The sequence below is a fragment of the Gopherus evgoodei genome, chromosome 10 (genome assembly GCF_007399415.2).
Source record: "Gopherus evgoodei ecotype Sinaloan lineage chromosome 10, rGopEvg1_v1.p, whole genome shotgun sequence".
Classification (NCBI taxonomy): domain Eukaryota; kingdom Metazoa; phylum Chordata; order Testudines; family Testudinidae; genus Gopherus; species Gopherus evgoodei.
The window spans coordinates 65,011,251-65,027,928 of NC_044331.1; the positions used below are offsets into that span (position 1 = coordinate 65,011,251).

Here is a 16,678-nt window from a genome sequence, read left to right on the forward strand (position 1 = left end):
ATAATAGGCAATATTGAATTAGCTCTTAATCTGTCAGAGGAAATGTGGTGCTCTTCAGGATTGTGAGGCACCTCAACAATACTTGCCCTTAATGTGAAGTGTCTTTTCTGCACGTGTTGTAGCTCAGCTCCCTGAAACCAACAGCCTCTGGTAACAAGAGCACTGCATTCCAGGCCTCCACAGACCTCAGTCTTTGTGCAGGTTAATGATAGGTACGTACCAGCCCTCAAATCCTTGGAATATTCTCTATAGTGCCCAGCCCTTAGCCACTGGGCAGACACAGGTTTGCTGCCCCCAAGGGAACAATATACACACAGCTTGCACATTACAGGTCCAGATTAGCTCCTTTATAATATCTCAGTACTAAGATATCTCAGTACTAAGATATATTTCTAGTGAAAACAATGATATGGTGATTATCAAAAGCTAAGATGTAAGAGATTGTGAGTAAGGATAATGATTATATATAAAACAAAAGTATTACACATTTTATAGACTCTAAATCCTTGTCTAAAGTTTATCTATGTAAAGAAATCTCCCAGTGTCTCCAGCAAACCTGGCTGAGATCTTTCGTTCGTGAATACACAAAGCATTGACTTTTTTGCTTCCTCAGTGAAGGATGAAGGATAAAGAGAGATCTTTTGCCTTCTCCTTATGACCCCTGCCCTCCAACTTACATTGTTTATCTCCAGAGTGAAGATGACCTCCCAGGTCTATTCCCTGGCATGCTGACTTCATGTTGACTTCACATTCTCATGTTGACTTTGCATGCAAACGGAGCTTCCATTGTGCTTAATTTGCATGATAATCAAGGCAGACAGGTGAATGCACATCCCTTTGTCTGGCAAAAACCTGGTTGTCAACCCTGAGTGAATTCAGACTGTAAAACATATTTTACAGTAGATATACATAGTATCAGTAGATACATTTCACAATGGCAATGGTCATGAATATCATCCAAGCTTTCATTTAAGGTCTCCCATAATATACTGTATAGATAAATACTATCAGTCACGTGCTAGGTGTAGTGAGTTTTTTGGGCCTGATAGGAATTGCTGTCATAGAACTGTGAACCCTTTGCCAATTAGCATTTAGGAGGCTTTAGGGTCACAGGAAGATAAATTGTATTCTATATAGTTTGCTATGTGTGGACTCCTTCTCGTGTCCTTATTCCAAATTTCCTCTATCCCCCGTTGTTTTGCATCAAGCTGGATGAACAGTTCACCCTCTGCCTCAGGGGAGTTTACATTCCGTTCAGATTCTGTTCCCTGTATAGTTGTGAAAGTGCTTTGTGGTCCAGAATGCAAGTTGCTATATATATATAAAATCTGATTGTTTAGAAAAATATATTTAAATCATCTACAGTTAGGTCAAAATGGTGTAGGGTAAATCTCTGTGCACCAATGTAGTCCTGTAATATCTCTGCTTTAGGAATAGCTAGATTCAGAGGAGAGAGCCCAAAATATGCATGGGGCAAGATACATGTTATTTTCCATCATCCTGTTTTTTAAATGGCTACTAGCTCTTTACTGCCACAGATGCTATAGGCTAGCTCCTTTCCCTTGCTTCCTGCTACCACCAGAAGGTATTTCCCAAGAAGCTGAAACAGTAGCTGGGAATTAGAAAATTTGATCTTGAAAAGTAATCTAAAAAGTAAAGTGATTTAATTAAAAAAAGGCAATTGAGGCTTTAGGCTCTAAGATTTTCATTTTCTGCCGGGTGTGGTGTGCCAGAAATATGGTAACACCCACACTTTAATTAAACTAAATTTCCAGGAAAATAACAGAAAATAAAAAAGGGACTAGTTAGAAACTCAGAATGGCCTCTAATCTTAAATAGATCATTTTAACTTAATGAATCAGGTGGCCACCGAAAACTTAACTCAAAGGCCTAATTAGGGAAGAGTCTTTGGGGGAGATTTTTGGAGACACAAGTGGAAGTTAGATGCCCATCTCCTGGTGACTGGGAAATTAAGATACTGGTGATGGTAGGATATGAAAATTGATGGTACAGTGTCAGTTCCAGTACAGTAAATACTTTGATTCTATATGAGTAAAACCCAAACTGAAAATTATATATTAAAATTTGGAGTTGACAAAATTGCCTTAAGTATTGACAGTAGAAAAGGAAAGAGGGTTGTAAATAGGCTGAGATGCCTCGGACTCCCTTCTCTTCATCATCATACAGTCTTTCAAGCTATCTCTATTAGCACAGAACCATCCAACATGGTACATTGTGGCAACAGTCAAGGGGGTTGCTACTAGTTGTGATGTATGCCCCAACTTCACAAGTTCAGATCAAGCCCATAGGGAGTTCTAGTCTATAGATTATTGATAAAATAAACTAATACTTCACATTTCCTCTTCGCAGTGATGCCTCATTTATAGGTATTGGAGTCTATCCTGATAACTGGGGTTTGTGTATTGAGAAAATATAGTATATCAGTGAAATATCACATGAAAAATTAATGCACTAAGATTTCCCATTCAGCATATCTGCTTCTAAAACCTCCATGCTGTACCTCAGCTGTTTGTTTCTAATAGTTATTGCTGCTGAGCCAAGTAACTTTCTAGGGTGGAATTCACCCTGTGCACACAGTAAGCATAAGGCACATGTACAATTTTGGTGCCACTTATGCCTTATTTTGAGTGGTGCATAGGCCCTCTGCACAAGAGTGAATGCCACTTATACTGAATAAGTGTTCATAGTGCTTTACAGGTATAATAAGACAAGTATCCTGGCTCAAGGTACTTAAAACTGAGCTTAGCTGTTTGCAAACTTTTGTTTTCATACTCCTTTTATAGAATAAAAGATTAAGGTGGGAGTTGTCCTGACTCAGCTCCCATTGACATCAATGGAAGTTTTACCATTGATTTAGATGTGAGTAAAGATGCAGTGCAGAACACTTTTGAAAATCCCATCCTAAGAGTCTGAATCCATCTACATTTTTATCTCAAAATATTTAAACCATTAAAAATCAAAGATCCTTCCTGCAAAGATTTTAATCCAAAAACAACTCATGTCTATTCAGTGGAGATAAATTGATATTATAATATATATACTGGTATAGGCTTGGGGATAAATATTTTGGGGGATCCCCATTCAAGTTAATGACAAAAAGCCTACTGTCTCTAGTATTTCCACATTGATGTCAATGTGGTGAGATTTAATGTTTGTGGACATGATCTAACTCCAATTAAATTCAATAGATAGACTCCCATTGTTTTAATCAGAACTGATTGGCCCCATGAGAGAGAATCCTATAATCATATCTTTGTATATGGTCAGGAATCCCCTCAATCAGTGACCAGCCACAACTGCATTTTAAAGGGAGAGTTAAAATTAAAATGTTGAATAACAGGGACATTTTCAGAAAATATCTTGAAAGCAACAAAATGTATTAGGGTACTGAGAGAGTTTGTTTTTTCAGCCTTCACTTAATTCTAATCCCTGTCATTTCAACTCTGAGTAAGGGAAGTGGCAGTATAGGTCTTAGTATCATGCAATAAAATGTAGTCATAACTTATTCATGCAGGATTTTCTTCTTTGTGTCATTTCGCTATCTAAAGTATTTGTTCTGAAATTCTTTGGAGAACTCAGGTTAGAAGAAACATGACTGGACATAACTGCATAGTTAAATAATGCCTAGGTTGTCTTATAAAAGCCAAAGTGGCTAGATGAAGCAAAGAACACTGCATTAAGAATTTCCAGTAGTTCATGTCAAAATGATGCTTCATCTGCTAGTTAGCTCAGAATATGTTACTCGTCAATTAGAATTTTTTCAAAAAAATAATTTAATAGGCAAATCATTATATTGTACAAATAGAGCTAAATTCTTATTCAGTTATACTGGTGAATCTGGATTAAAGCTAATGGAGTTAACCTGCCTTTACATTGCTGAATCCAGATCTTGTGAGTCACAGCCCAGAGCTTCAATGACTGCACCACCCTACTTCTCTGTTTTATCTTAAAGAATGTATAAAAATCCTGGCTTTTTGTTGTAGCTAACAAATATATTTTCTCACTATCGTGGCAAATTTAATTAACTAGAATTAAAGAAAGGAAGGGCAATGCCTGTGTTAGATTAATAACTGAACTATTTGAAGAAAGATGGGCTAGGTAGGGTGAAGAGAAATAGTTTTCATAAAAGAAAAGGGAATTTGTTTATATCTGTCACCCTCTGTCAGTACTTTCAGAAGAAAATAAGTTATTGTGTCAACATATCTGTTGACCTTTAATTAAAAAATAGTAACTGAAATGTGTTGTCCAAAAACAGGACTAAGGAAAAAGTTTGCAGAAACTGTCAAACTTCATTGGACTGAACTACAGTTTCCCCATCCAAACCAGAGATAAACATGTGAGAGGTTGTCACCCCAGAAGGAGGGTCCACCTGATGTGCTGCAGTCCCACTGAGCCCACTTGTCCCATCAGCCTGGGTCTCTGCCCCCGCCCTTCAGGCTCACCAGCCCCCTTCCAGCCCACACATGGATAGGGATACGCCCAGCTGTAGAGTCACACAGAGTCTACAATCAGCTCTGTGTGGGAGGATTCAGCTCCGGGACTTGCCCAGAACTTTGGTGCACACCCCCTTTGGAATGTAAACCCAAAATTATATTGTCCTGTGTTGTATAGAAATGTATAGGGTGTAAGCTCATGAAATTCACCTCTTCCCTCAATGTGGAGGAAGATATGCACAGCTTTTTGCGCCTCCCCATTATGAATTTCACAAACTGGGTTTTGTAATAAAGAACAAGTTTATTAACTAAAAAAAGGTAAATTTAAATTTTAAGTGACGACTATAAGAGATAGCAAACAGAACAAAGCAGATTACTGAGCAAATAAAATGAAACATGCAAACTAAGCTTAATACACTGAAGTATACTGGCCACAAATAATAATCTCTCACCCTAAATGTTGTTTCAAGCAAGTTACAGAGTTTCTTGAAGGTAAACTGCACTGCTTGCAGCTTAAATCTCCAGGGATTCCTTTTATAGGCTGATCTGTCTCACCTGGGCTCAGTCCCTGCCCTCCCCCAGCTTAGCTCCTTTGTTTCTTCAGGTGTTTTAAGTAGTCTTCCTTCTTGGGCAGGGAGGCAGTGGAGAAGAGCCTCGATTAATTCACCACCCAGTCTTAAATAGGATTTACATATGGTGGGAACCTTTTGTTTCACAGTCTGACCCCCACCCCTCTTTTAATAGAAAAACACTGGAAGCCCAAGATGGGGCTCTAGTACCAGGTGACTTGATCACATGATTCTTCAGTGTCAAAGCAGCAACCCAGGAAGCTTCTCAAGAAGGCGAGAGATTAGTATCTTCAAAGTCTTATTGTTCTTCCTAATGGTCCATTCAGGCTAATTGTCTACTGCCTGGTGGGCATTTCCTAAATGCAAACAAATGCTTCTGCAATTGATACAGAGCTTATATTCCTATCTTCAGATATAGCAGTGATGCATGCATACAAATAGGATAATCAGATTCAGTAAATCATAACCTTTCCAATGTTACCTCAGTTATGTTATATTTATATCATAAGCATATTTCTATGAAGAATATGAGGCATAATGTGACAAAACCATTACGGAGAATTTTGGTTTCTTGACCCGTGAAGTCATAAGTGTTTGAAATTGTGGGGTGAGTTTCTGGCAGGGTGAATAGATTCCATCTAGAAAACCTGCCCCTACAGAAGACAGACATTTAGTTCTTCTGTTCTGATTCATTTCCAGAGTGAGGTGCTCATGTTTTCTGAGGAACACTGATAGCTGCTAAATTGCCTATGTGCACACATTTCTTGTACACAGAGCAAAAATAATTTGGATTAAGGGGCCTGTTCAGAAGCCTATCATTAGCCAAATTATGGGTGCAAAGTGATCCTGGTTTTGTAGGGTTTTTGCACTCATTTTGCATGCACTTGTATGCTGAGTCAAAATATGGCCCATGTTGATTATAAATAGGTGTATACCATTGAGCTATAATTGAAAGGGCTAAGAGGAATTTTGAAAAAAAGGGGGAAAAGGTGGCCAAAATCGCACAACAAATAACTAGAAATTCTTTAAATATACCAGAGTACCCTGTGGGAGATCCAGAGAAACTAAATGAAGTCTTTGCTATCAGTTTTCACCATAGATGATGGAAATAAACCTATACCAAGGTTATTCTTTATAGGTAATGAAGGTGAGGCATTATTCAGGGTAAAAGATGTATAAAAAAGAAGATTGATCAACTTGAGATATTCAAGTGCAATCAATCATGAGAAGTGGCTGGTACAGTATTTATCTGAGTGTTCTGATGGAACTAAACACAAGTAACTGAGCTGCTCACAAATATAAAATTTATCATTACAATCAGCTGACGTGGCCAATGTTGCATCTATCTTTTTAAAAGGTAATATAGGTGATACTGGGATGCTGTTAGATTTCAGAATAATTAGGAAAGAACATCATTTAAAGAAATCCTGAGTACAAGCTTTTGTAAAGATAAATTATGGCTTTCAAACCTGTACCTAACCTTTTTCAAAGAAATCTAACAAAACTGTGGATAAAGTACACACATCTATGACTTATTGGGACTTTCAAAAGGCTTTTGATATCATTAATCACAAAAAGCTGTTAACGATGAGTTAAAAGATGAAGTTCTGTGTTAAGGGATATAAACCATTAACTAGTAATGAATAGCCAAGTCTCAAAATGCCAGTTTACGCTAGATGAGGTTTTAGCCCATTGATTAGATTTGAATGGTGACTGAGATCAGTAATAGATTATTAATACAAACAGAAATGTTGCAAATGGTATTATAGGTTCCCTAGTGGGTCAGCCAAGAAGACAACTGTCATTTAAGTGAGTACCTGGGACTCCTGCTTCTTACTTGACTAGCCCAAGAATCCATCTAGACACCCTTCTTCTTGCATCTCCACGTTTCGCAATTGCATTGCTGCTATATACAGCACTGTAGATAGAAAATGCACATGCAGCTCTAGTGTGCACTTCATCCCTTCAACATGATTGTCAGACAGTGGGTGACAACTGACAAACCAGTTAAAGGTATCATCTGTGACTCAGTGAGTTTAAATAATTATACCTCGCCTCTGACATGTATCTGCATGCTGCAGGGTAAGCCCTTTTCAAACATCTCAGAGCACCGACTGAAAAAAGGAACCAAGACTTTTCAAGTTCTCTTGGTTGTTTTTCCACTCAGGTTGGTTTCAACATCTTTTTCATACATATGTTTTTTTACTAGTAGTTGTTAAGGAGACCATCACAGAGTCACATTTCATATGATTCTTCTGAGTCATTTTCCAAATGAAGTGCTTAGATTAACAAGGTGATAGCTGCCCAAGTCATAGATGCTAAGTGATGGATTGGGATAATTGGAGCAGCAGCTGGAATTTACAAGATTTTGGATAGGATGTGAAAGAAGAGCTCCATGCACCAGCCCTCTGCCGCTAATCCAAGAGACTCCCTAGGCCTGATCTACACTACAGAGTTAGGTCAGCATAAGGCAACTTATGTCAACTACATTAAAATGTAGCTCCTGCTCTTGTAACTCGCCCACTATTAACTCTACCTCCACAAGAGGCCTAGTACTGGGATGATGGAGTTAGGGTTGATGCAGTGTCATTGTAGACACTGCGTTACTTACATTGACTGTTGCTGCCTTTCAGAAGCCATCCTGCAATACCCCACACTGACAGTTAAATTGGGGCATGCATTCCTGGTGAGGACGCGCACTGCGGACACAGGGAGCATAGTGTGGACATGCAAAAGCGATTTAATTACTACAGGAGCTGCACATCAACATAACTTAGGTTGACTAAATTTTGTAGTATAGACTTCCCTCTAGTCTGTCTCTTCTCAATATTTCTCTTACAGCCTTTACTGTATGCATGTGTTCTCTGTTCATTTACTCTCTTATCTATGCTAATTTTTTTTGTTCTCTTCATCTCCCCCATTTCTCTATTGCCTTTATCTTTGTCTCCTTCTTTCACTCTCTCCTCAACTCACCTTATTCATTTTTTCACCCTGCCATTTCTCTGCCACCTCCTACCCCTGTTTCTGTTGCCCCACCTGTGTCCTCTTACTTTGCTTCTGCTCCTTTGCCTGACATCCTCAGGTCAACTTAGATATGCTCCAGCACTTTCAGGCTCCAGCCAAATTGCAGCCACTTGCCCCCTATTTTCCTTTTGCTGTACAGTAGATAAATTTGTTGCTACTGCATGAGGGGACTCAAGGTACTGAAGTCCTACTGAGAGGAAGTCATTGTGTCCAGGTCCCCCTGAAATGAGAACTAACGGTGTTGCTTTCTCCACCTTACCTGCCCTTGGAACCAATCAAATCTCAGGCCTGGTGAGAGTTCTTCCAAGTTAATCACACTGCTTTAAGCAATCAACTTTTCTAAATACCAGAAAAATAGCAGTCCCTTTGCCCATTGTGAACAGGTTTCACTGTATTTGTTTTGCAGGGGCATTCATATTCTAAATAAATAGCAGCACTGTCAGCCTGCAAAGGAGTTCTGAGACACAATCTTTACTGTTAACATACTGAGAAATAACATGAAGTTCCATATAAACTATGACACATGTCATATGAATGAGCCAGCTCACATTTGACTCAGAGACTTAAAGCATCATTGCCAAATGTGCCAAATACAGTAGGGTGCAGCCAAGCCATTACCCAACCCAGTCCTCACCATAGTGTTTGTTTTTTGGGGATGAATTATTTACACTCCACCATTTCCTTCTCCCTCCATACCTGTTTAAACTCTATTCAGGGTCCTACATCACATCAGCCCATAGTTGTATTGAATTTACTAGCAGGCATTTCTAGTTACCCAAGAGCTGAAACATACAACCTCCAGGTGGTAGCACCTGGAGGCCCCAATCATGAACCCATTGTGCTAGACACTGTACACATGGTAATAAGAGAAAAAGACCGCCCCTGTCCCCCAGAGCTTTTAAATTTACTTTTTACTACAGACAGTATTTTCCAATGTTTGGGATATCTCTAGGGTTGCCAAGTTTGGCTGGCTGAATTCCTGGAGGTTTCATCACATGATATTATCTTTAATTAAAGTTTAGTGCTTAATTCCTGGAGACTACAGGACAATCCTGAAGGGTCGGCAACCCTAGAAATCTCAGGTTGGTATAGTAAAGGCAGTCAGTTCCCTTTTCTGTAATTCATTCCTAGTCAGTTTCACTTTCCAGGTTTCCAGTGTTGTAAGGTTAGGGTTAAATAATATAAATAAAATAAATCTAGATCTTTTATATAGTGTGTTTCATCATTAGATCACAAAGCATTTCACAAAGGAGGTCAGTATCATTATTCCCATCATACCAATGGGGAAACTGAAGAGACTTGCCCAAGGTCACTCAGCAGGCCAGTGACACCACTGGGAATTGCACTGAGGTATCTTGCGTCCCAGTCCAAGAGCCTACTCACTAGACCATACTGTCTCCCCTCCAAAAACCACTTGGGGGATTTTTGAATTATTCTGACAACTGTTTCCTTTGAATTATTTTTGAAAGAAAGAAACATTTCAGTCAGGGCTGACGAAATCCTAGTTTAACAAAACCTGCAATTGTCACCTGACAGCAATGGTCACTTGAATAGATGCTCTTCCCCCTAAATGATCTCACTCTCTGCCAGTTTGGAGAGTCAGAAAGTAGGAATGGGAATGGAAGTCAGCTCTCCCATGTGGCCATGTTGAGCTATTATACTAAACCCTTGGATAACCAGCAGAGTTTTATTTTATAGATGTATCTAAGCTGCTTACTGAATCAAAACTATACTGAGTTCTAGTTGGAAATTGTACACTTATTTTCATAGACTGTGAATCAGGTGCTTCCCAACATCTGAATGAGCTTATTCCCAAAGTTTACAAGTCTCTCCTCACAAAATGGGATGGGCAAGTAGTAAATCAATTTTCTCAAGAATGAAATGTCAAGCTTTAGCATTTCTATTTAAAAAGGTGTGTCAGTGTCTTAACATTTTATAAAGGTTGCACTGAATACTCTTTTTATAGCTGTAATATCATTTACTTGGCACTTCATAAATAATAATTTGCACATGAAGACCACTATATTGAAGTGCACTTAAGATTATCTGGATGAATGAATACATCTGAATTTTGTGTATCACAGTGGGAGATTGTTAGGTTGCTGAATAGAAATGGAGCTGATTAACAAGAACTGCATAACTTCGGATGTAACTACTAAATACTCATTGTGATCGAATAGGGGAGAGGGACAGCCTGACATTAACCCCCCCTCTTTTTCCTCCTCTTCCCCGCAAAGCAAGCAGGAAGCTCCCAGGCACAGCTCCAAGGCAGAAGGCAGGAGCAGCACATGGCAGTGTGGGGAGGGACAGCTGAACTGCCAGCAATTGATAGCCTGCTGGGCAGCTGTCGCACAGGGAACTTAGCGGAGCGGGGAGCTGATAGGAGGGCTGCCCGTCCACCCTGATTCTAAGCCCCCACCTGCTAGCTCCAACAGGCTGCTGTTTCTGCAAGCAGTGGACAAAGCAGACGTCTGCCAAACAATGCAAGGGAGCATTGCACAACTTTAAAGGAGCATGTTCTCTAATTGATGAGCAGCGTAACAACAAAACAGGGACGACTTTAAGTGAGGAGTTACTGTACCATGTGCTTTATTGAATATAAGATATGATTTTTTCCCCCAGTAATAGTTTTTGTCTAAAGAAGTAATACTTCACTTTTAGGAGACTGGTCACTAATTACCACTTCCATTGTTCTTGAGGGTACACAATTGCACAGTCTGCACGTATATCGGTCCTGCTGAGGTGACATGGTTGATACACCAGGGATTGCAAACTGGCACCCTATCTGAGAGTGGGAGAATCAAATGTTTCAATCCCAAGAGAGAAACTTGAGAGCCCAAGTCTGAGACCTCCAGGGGAAACCAGGAGGGCTCAGAGATACAGTTCATCCAGTAACTGTGACAACAAACAAAATGTTAAAAGCCCAGTTAAAGTTGTTCATCTGGTACAAGTGTACTGAGAAAAAGGTTTCAGAGCAGCAGCCATGTTAGTCTGTATACGCAAAAAGAACAGGAGTACTTGTGGCACCTTAGAGACTAACAAATTTATTTGAGCATAAGCTTTCATGGGCTCCAGCCCACTTCATCGGATGCATAGAATGGAACATATAGTAAGGAGATATATGTACACATACAGAGAACATGAAAAGGTGGGAGTTGTCCTACCTACTCTAAGAGGCTAATTAATTAAGATGAGCAATTATCAGCAGGAGAAAAAAAACTTTTGTAGTGATAATCAAGATGACCCATTTCAGACAGCTTGACAAGAATGTGTGAGGATACTTAACATGGGGAAATAGATTCAATGTGTGTAATGGCTCAGCCATTCCCAGTCTCTATTCAAGCCTAAATTGATGGTATCTAATTTGCATATTAATTCAAGTTCAGCAGTTTCTTGTTGGAGTCTGTTATTGAAGCTTTTCTGTTGCAAAATTGCCACCTTTAACTCTGTTACTGAGTGACCAGAGAGGTTGAAGTGTTGTCCTACTGGTTTTTGAATGTTATGATTCCTGATGTCAGATTTGTGTCCATTTATTCTTTTACGTAGAGACTGTCTGGTTTGGCCAATGTGTATGGCAGAGGGGCATTGCTGGCACATGATGGCATATATCACATTGGTAGATGTGCAGGTGAATGAGCCCCTGATGGTGTGGCTGATATGATTAGGTCCTATGATGATGTCACTTGAATAGATATGTGAATAGAGTTGGCATTGGGCTTTGTTGCAAGGATAGGCTCCTGGGTTAGTGTTTTTGTTCTGTGGTATGCGGTTGCTGGTGAGTATTTGCTTCAGGTTGGGGGGCTGTCTGTAAGAGAGGACAGGCCTGTCTCCCAAGGTCTGTGAGAGTGAGGGATCATCTTTCAGGATAGGTTGTAGATCTTTGATGCACTGGAGAGGTTTTAGTTGGGGGCTGAAGGTGACAGCTATTGGCGTTCTGTTATTTTCTTTGTTGGGTCTGTCCTGTAGTAGATAACTTCTGGGTACTATATATTCCATTCTATGCATCCAATGAAGTGGGCTGTAGCCCATGAAAGCTTATGCTCCTGTTCTGTTCTTTTTGAGAAAAAGGTGGCTCACGGAGTTCCTTTCGTCTTCTCCTTTCCATTTCTCATTCTTTCACTCACAAAGTGCAAGGGGGAGCAGAGAACCAACATGGCAATGTTAGCTGTTTAAAGAATCTGTGATCAGAGTGAATGATTCCAAATCGTATTACTTACTAGTAGATGAAAGCCCATGCTGCTGCACAGGAGTTACATTTGGGCCAAGTAATCAACCATCTGTGCTCTATATTGGATACATTTTTCTTTAGTATTCTCCATCTTCTAGGTTCTCTGTGTCCAGTGACTGTAGCTTTCTTTCTTGTCATTGTGTGTGGCCAAAGCATAGAGTGGTGCTGGTAATGGTGCCACCATATCCCATCACATATGGGAACTGTTTCTCTTGTGCCCAATTCTGTATAGCTTGGAATCAGACTATTTCAGTATTTGTGGCAGGCCTTCACACAAGTATGCCTGTGTACTGTTCCACTGAACAGAGTAACAGGAAACATGCTCACAAAACACAGCAGCGATAAATATAATAACACAGCATAAAGCAGCGAACAGTGAACAGGAAATCATAAAGAGGCAGTAAAACCACATAGGCAGGTAGTAGTTTGAGGCTCTTGTGTCCATGCGCTATGTTGTAGTGAGCAATATTGCTGTTCGTACATGTTGCCCAAAGTAGGTTGACCAGATAGCAAGTCTGAAAAATCGGGACAGGGGATGGGAGTAATAAGGGCCTATATAAGAAAAAGCCCCAAATATCGGGACTGTCCCTATAAAATCGAGATATCTGGTCACCCTACCCAAAAGTGTGTAGGCAGAGCTGTCCCTGGGCTGGAGACACAACCACCTCTTTGTTACCCCGCAGAGCTGTTACTCCCACCTTCTCTGATGAACTGTCACATTCCAACTGCCAGAGAACCTTTTGGACTCCAACATTCCGTCTGGTTCTCAGAGTGCCCAGTGATTGAACTTGGTGCTATTGTCAACAAAAAGAGCTCTCAACCATGCTTGTGACTGTTTCCAGTGCTTCACATTGGCTCTACAGACATTCTAGGCTTCAAAGTGATATTAATGGCATCTTATTACATAGATTATACTGTCAAGTATCAGAGGGGTAGCCGTGTTAGTCTGGATCTGTAAAAGCAGCAGAGAATCCTGTGGCACCTTATAGACTAACAGACGTTTTGGAGCATGAGCTTTCGTGGGGTGAATACCCACTTCATCAGATGCGTGACATGCATTTGATGAAGTGGGTATTCATCCACGAAAGCTCATGCTCCAAAACGTCTGTTAGTCTATAAGGTGCCACAGGATTCTTTGCTGCTTTTACAGATTATACTGCGGTACAACCTAGAGGCATGGAGCGTATGTTGTGTCACTGACTGTTCACTCACATAACAGAAAGACCATCTATTTATAATCTAATGGTATGTCTTCACTGGAGCTGGATATGTCCAGCTCAACTAAATATACCCATGCTAGCTCTGACTGAGCTAGTGCACTTGAAGTAGAAACGTAGCTAAAGTAGTGGGAGGGGCTAGGGTTTTGGATGGGGTCATACTTGAGGCAACCTGTCACTTATACCATCCTGTCACTTACTCTGCGGTAGTAGCATGCTAGCTTGATCGGAGAGGGGGGGGGAAATCTGCAAAATGGCTCCTTTCAGCTCCAGTATAGATGCATCCTGTGTATACAATGATAGACAACAAAGATAGATACAACAAACAGATGGGAAGCACTCAGTGAAAAAATTAGACTGATTTTTATATTTCTCCATGCAATTTTGGAGATAAATACACAGGAGCAGGTTATGCCTGGCTCTTTCATGGGTGAGCAAGGTGTAGGCATAAATAGTCTTTTCCCTAAGCCCCTGAAGAGTCAGGTACTACTGAGCTCACAAGCACATGTTGTGCTCCTTACTAGAGGCCCCTGGGCTAGTGATATGTTTTGCCATTCCAACCCCTACTGTACACACACATTGTGACCGTTACAAAGGAGGCTCCCCATGTAGTTGTGCAAGGATCTCACTCTTCCTGTGCTCTGTGTATTCATAGATTTTTAAGGCCAGAAAGGACTATTACGATCATTTAGTCTGACCTGCGTAGCATAGGCCCTAGAATTTCTGGCAGTCCTGGGAGGCTTTGTGCTTCTTTGATTTTAAAGATAATTGGCCATATTCTGCTTTTACTAATCTTCCACTTTATTTGTGGTTTCACCACAAAATGAGTGAAATGTATGTGCCTAATAGTGTCTGATCTTAGAGGCTGGGGAGAGATCAATAATGGAGCCCACACCACACCTCTTGTAACATGCACTTCATTTACTCAGATTCCACTTTGCTATTTCCTGTGTAAAAGTTCAAACTACAGAAGGCACAAGCTAATTTCAGATATTACATATTTTTTCTATGCAGTGGTGCAAGCAGAAATCATTTCTTGCTGGTATTGCACTCATGGGAGGGAAACAAGGAGAGACACGTGACCTCCCCATGTCACCATCCATGTGACTCCTCTTTGCCCCCAACCTGGGGCCCCCTGCTCTCCCTGTCCTCTCTATTTCAGCATATGTACGACTTATTAAAAGACAAATGTTAAGTAGAACTGTATCCTAAACTGCTTTATGGTATTGTACCCAAACATTGCATTTCAATGGGGGATTCAACTTCCTTTACAGGAACAGACTCCTGAAACTCTTACCAGTCCACAAAAGTGGTCCATAGTCATGCAAATAGTCCCATTGTCTTCAACTGGATTGATCAAATGATTAAGCATTTACAGGATTAGGTTCCAAGTTTGTAAATTGTTGTGGATGAAACTGACAATGCCTGAGCTATCAGATCAGAAGGAGATTCATTTGAATAAAGGTGGGCAGATGTGTGATAAGTCTTAGATCTGTTGTTAAGATGAGGAGCATATTTTCAGTAAAGTTCTTGGCAGATGCCTGAGGCAGCTGTTTTAAGGCCATCAGTGTCCAGCATTATATTCTTCACTTATAGTTCTCTCACCCACAAACCTGAAAAATGAGGCATTTGTTTTCTTTGTTTTGCTGCTCCAGTTCCAGTTAACAAAATGTGTGTTAGACTAGTTTGGCAGCAAAGAAGAATTCTGTGTACACCTGGTTCCTGTAAGGCTGCAGAACTGGGCTGACATCAGAATCCAAACATCCTCTGGTCAGTGCAAACAGAGGCATTCCTCTAATGATTTGGACTTTATGTGATACAGTGTGGATATCATAGATAATTCAGACCAATGGGAGAAACAATAAAAAACACCGTTTAAACACCTTCCGTCCCTCCCTTCGCTCCTCCCATCTTGAGGACTCCTGACCAACATAATAGCACAATATATATGCTAACAAACTTAAACAAAGCCTTTGTTTAAGTTTGTTAGGCTATGTATTGTGCTGTTAAAGACATTTCAAGAATGAATGCCCTCCCTAGCCACATTCTGCTCCTTTAAGGAGCAGAGTGCAGCCCCAAGTCTTTCCAGTACCCTGTACCTGCTAAAAAATCTCTTGCTGGTACTGCATACTGGTGGGTACTGCCCTACTTGCACTCCTGTTTACAGGGGTATTTGTAGGCTTTGAAGAATTTGGTGCTTTTTATTATTAATTCTTTACAATATCAGTGGATAATATTTTAAGCATTTTTTCAATTTTTACCTATATAAATGTTTACAGTTGCACCAAATTATTGGTTTAAGTGTACTTTATTACTGATTTTAAATTTCACTATTGTGGGAAATTATGAGGGGTCAGACAATGGGGGGATCAGATAATTATTTAACAACAGTAGTTGAGATTCAAAAAGTTAAAGCTTTGTAATCATGAAAACACAAATTGTGAAATTCACAAAGTAAATATGCTTAAATCAAACTCTAAAAAGTCCTCAAACAGCATTTTCTTTCTTTATCCATCAGTATATTTCGGTTATCGATTGAAACATTTTTGTTGGGGTGTGTGTGTGTGTGTGTCTGTGGTGAAATCAACATTTATTGACATTTTACCAATAGAAATCGAATCCTTTCAAACCTAGCTATTTGGAACAGAATAGAAAATTAACTAACACCTCCTCTGTGCCCCTCTCCATACAACCAAGTCCATTCCAGCCACCTTACATTTTTTAGACGATTTTTCAGTCAATAATCTGATTCCTTTTTACCACATGCAAAACAATCAGCAAAACAACGGTGGTACATATACCAGTTGGTTATATGAAAATCTTCCTTTCTTATTCTTGGGACCCAGGCACAAGGTTATTAAACATTCTTCTTTTGCTTAGCATATGTGGTGTGGGTACATTGTCAATGCCCACATTCCTCCTCTTCATTATTCTCATCCTCTGTTCTCATCTCATTTAAAATGTCAGAATCTGTCACTTTTCTGCCAATTTCATGATGGCCTACATTGGCAAGCATCCTGAACTCTGCTGTACTGATTCCTGCAAAGGGAGAGGAGATGGCCTCTTGATGCTTGTCTTGGATGATGTCATTTTTGTCATTTGGTTCTTATATAGTTAACCCATGTTTTCAAGCCACCTTTTGTATGATTCTGGCTGATAAATTATTTTGGGTGGAAACAATACAAC

General features: G+C 40.0%; 1 long non-coding RNA gene across 1 annotated transcript; it reads left to right on the forward strand.

The window, feature by feature from the left end:
* Window positions 1–9,191: 9,191 nt before the first annotated feature.
* LOC115659205 lies at window positions 9,192–15,307 on the forward strand. The gene is made up of 3 exons (XR_004002477.1): window positions 9,192–9,202; window positions 13,972–13,975; window positions 15,222–15,307. It is a non-coding gene; the product is annotated as an uncharacterized LOC115659205 (long non-coding RNA).
* The last annotated feature ends 1,371 nt before the right edge of the window (window positions 15,308–16,678 follow it).